Source organism: Silene latifolia, chromosome X, assembly GCF_048544455.1.
Source record: "Silene latifolia isolate original U9 population chromosome X, ASM4854445v1, whole genome shotgun sequence".
NCBI lineage: Eukaryota > Viridiplantae > Streptophyta > Magnoliopsida > Caryophyllales > Caryophyllaceae > Silene > Silene latifolia.
Window position 1 is genome coordinate 157,170,047 of NC_133537.1, and position 4,405 is coordinate 157,174,451.

Here is a 4,405-nt window from a genome sequence, read left to right on the forward strand (position 1 = left end):
GTTATTGATCTTTGTTGGTATTCGTACTACAATCGAAAACCCGAGTGTTGTGTATTTTCCGACAATCATAAAGGTATTCATATTCCTTATTGTGTCAAATGCTTGTTTTTGGTTTTTGAAATGACAAAGAATTTTGACAAATGTTCTCAAATTTCAGGGAGTTGTCGGTAAAAAGGGGTTTCGAAGTCAATACGTCCTACTTGACTACTTGCCCCTCAATCTAAACACAACCCAACTGGTAAATAAATATTCTCTTACTTTTTTTCCCTTCTCCTTTTTTCGAATGCATTCTTTTTTCATTTGAAGTCGATAAATCCTACTTGACTAGTTTGTAATATTTCAGGCTTTCTTTCCTTATTGTGTGGAGAGATCACATTGGTTTGCATGCGTTGTTGACTTTGGGAAAAGGATGAACTTCATACTCGACTCCAACCTGCCCTGTGCGCCGTGAAGTCAGGCAAAAATTTTTAGTTGAACAGGTATGATTTATTAGTTTTTGCACAAAAACATGTTACCCCTCACTTATTATATCAGGAAAGGTGCTTCTCATGATTTTTTGATCGCCCAAAATGCATTGTCGAATGAAAATATGTTGGTGATCTTAATGTGCATGAAATACCCTTCTATGTGCATGACATACCCTTGCATGTGCATTAAATAGCCTTATACCACAATCACAATCACTCACTTTCTTGTTTTTGTATAGCTCCCGCCTGCTTTGGAGATCATCGCAAGAGACTCTCCAAGATACACAAGGTTGTTGGAGATCAAGACTTTTCAGTGGGAGGTTGTGCAAGTGCCTCAACAAAAGAATGGGTATTCTTGTGGAGTTTATTTGTTAAAGTGGCTAGAAAATTTGTGTGATCAAGCATCATGGAGTGATGAGCGTTCTTACGAGGTATAAATTTTTAAACAAACTTTTGTAAACATTATTCAGTATATTTTATTTCAAGCATTTCAATATTTGTTGTCAAATAAAATTTTTACGTAGGATTTGGATGAATATGGTACGAGTATGATTGCACGTCTCATCAAATGGAAGCGAAACAAGAGACAGGTAAATATAAAGAACCTTGAATGCCTAATTTAAATTTTGCCTACTTTTAATCTTCTTTTCATTAGATTCTGTCTCGGAGTGACTTTGACGTAATGTGATATTTTCCCCCGTTTTTTTGTAGGATTATCCCTAGGTGATATTTTCTAAACACTTGAGTCGAGGGATGTGCAAAGGGAGTGGCAGATGACCTAATCCAAAATTCAAACACTTGCCATTTTTTTATCGATTCCTTGAGTCGCGGGATGTACAAAGGGAGTAGACCCTGGAATATTAGCTTCTTGTGGAGTTTATTCTGGAATATGTAGTACACTAAGTCTTGAGAGTACATATTAGATTTTGGAATATGTAAGGCGTGTAAGACATGAAGTCATGTTTCTGGACTAATTCTAAAAACATGTCACGGGGCAACGAAAACGAGAAACAATTTTCAAAATTGGAAAACGAACATGTCACGAGGCAACGAAAACGAGAGACAATTTTCAAAATTGGATAACGAAAAGGTTGTAATGAAATCCGAAAACATCGTAAATGCATTAAAAACTGTTCCACATGCATGGAATAACAGTGTGCATGCATGAAAAAAGGAGTTTATTAGACGACAAACTCGGGTTAGGAGGAGCGTTCGAGTTTCATCAGTAATTGCATATCATCTCATTACAAAAATGGTAGCATTTTGGTCAGCTCATTATTTACTACGGTAGATGTTACAAGTAGTTTGAATTATGCGACTTTTTCTTTGCTTTATTGTAATTTTTTCCCACCATGGATTGAGTGATTAATAATGAATCAATGAAACGGAAAAGCACAGTAAAATTTAAAAACGCTATAAATAAAATGAGAACTTAAACCGTTACTTGCATAATGTGTGCATGAAAAACTGTTCCACATGCATGAAATACATGTGTATGTGCATGAAATACCATTATATGTGCACGAAATAATGGTGACAGAAACACTCGGGCTTTACATTCTAGAAGTGTTGCATTCATTCGTTTGAAGAAAAAAAGTCCAACATCTATCAAATAAAATAAAAAGTCACGAATTATTCAATAAGGCAAATGTCCAATATCTATCAAATAAAATAAAATTCCCAAATTTTTCAATAAGGTAAAATAAAAAATTACTCTACTCATTGTCGGTTGTCCTTCGGTCACAATTCCTCGTCGTGGTTCGCCATCTCCCCACAGGCCCCGCATTTTCTTAGCGCTTTCTTGGTCACTTCCCGGCTCGTTCTCTTTGTGAGATCGGCCTTTTTCCCGAGCCTTTGTTTTTGCACTGCCTTGGAGGCAAAACCTTAATCTCACTAGGCATGTTTGTTCCTAAAAGCATCCCAATTTCAGCATTCTTGTCCTTTACCTTTGCAATACCAGTATTTCCACTTTCATCAGGGGTAATTTTTACCCTTTCCTTGAACTCACGCAAAATCCCAAGCAACTCATCACAATGCCCAGGACTCTGTTCAACAAGTGCCACACAAGTAAACAACTCTGACCATAACTCGCCAACTTTACTTTTTTTTCGTACATCCATTGATGTACAATCGCAACAAAACGGCCATTAGGGCCGACGATTGGCTGGCAGCCGGTTGCTAGTTTGCTCCACCGACTAAGCGGGTAGTCACTTGGAACTTTACGAATTCCCGATCTTTAAAGACACACGAGCATGTCGTGAGCATTCCATGTCTTTCAAACTTCTTGCATGTGCATACCACATCGAAACATCATCCTTCTTAAAACCAACCTTATACGTTTTATTTCGAACTTGATCTATGATATCTGTGTATAGAATTGGATAGGTTTTATCTTTTTCTTTATCCCCAACACCACATGAATAGCAAGCTGCTTCGACTTCCTTTTGAAACTCGCCGAAAATTGTTGGAGTGTAGATTTCTGATGCATGCTTTTCTAGGGCTAATGGAGTCGACAACTGGGGGAAGGAGTTTTTTGATTGTGCAACAAGTTTCGAATGAGTCCATCTTTGAGCATCCATTGCACTCTCAAATCTCATCCAAAACTCAACTAGGGTTAAATTAGGATTAGTGAAGTTGCTGAAAAAGTGGTTTTTCGACTCGACTGGAGGTCGTTCTCATCAAGCCTCCTAAAAACAGATCACGAAAGTAAGCTGGAACCCACATATTTCTAATGTTGTACTTCTCCTTAAGCCACTCGTTATCCGACAACCCATGAGATTCAACTACTGTTGTCCACCTTTCCTCAAATTCAGACGGCTCCACATCTTCGCTCCAAACACATCGGTTTATCTTCTTCAGGAACTCAGTATCTTTACATATTACAGGCCCTACTTTCTCAGGCAACTTTTTTAGTATGTGCCACATGCAATATCTGTGTTGCACCTTGTCTTTCCAGGCTAATTTCATTCCTTCTTCTATCCCCGCATCTTCATCAGTTATCATACAAACTGGATGACGACCCCCCATAGCCTCTACGAATTTCGTAAATAGCCAAGCAAAGGACTCCTTACTCTCATTTATAATAAGTCCAGCCCCAAAGGTCACGCATCTCTTATGATTATCCACGCTTGTAAAAGGACCAAATATCATCCTATACTTGTTTTTTCTAAAGGTCGTATCAAAAGAGGTCATGTCCCCGAATAGCAAATAGTTTTTAATACTAATAGGGTCAGCCCAAAACACATGTGACAATCGACCTATCTCGTCTACCTCAAAATCAAAATAAAAAGATGGACACATGTGTTTTATCTTCATAAAATGCTCAATAAGCATTTGAGCATTCCCCTACGATAAATAATTTTTGATATCTCTAGAAAAGTTCTTAAAGTCTTCCAATGACGCACCCACATTCCTATAACCTCTAACATACTCCTTGAACAACCTATACGACTTAACTGGACCTATGTTATTTTTGGAGTTGTCAATTATCATTTTTTTGTGAACTACATTCAACTCTCTCGTTTGTGTCAAATGTACCATTGTTGATGGTGTTTGTGGCATATGATTATGACCTTCATGAAAATCATATATTTGGTATTTACCCATATCAGGACCTTCCTCCAAAATTCGCTTAAATTTAATACAAGAAGGACATTCTATCCTAGTCCTTTGCCTCTAGTGATTTTTCCCTTTCGCTTCACATACTCCAGCCTTATTACACACAACTTTTTTATGCGTAACGACACCATTTTTAGACTTTTGTGAGCTTAATCTAGTCACAAACCCAGATTCTTTTGCATATGCTTCATAAAACTCAACACCTAGTTCAAGCTTATCGAATAGCATACCAATAACAGGCTTAAGATGGTTGAGACACTCAAAAACCCGATTCGTGTTGCTTGAAGAACCTTCTGCTTTGCCTCCTCGTCCCTCTGCCT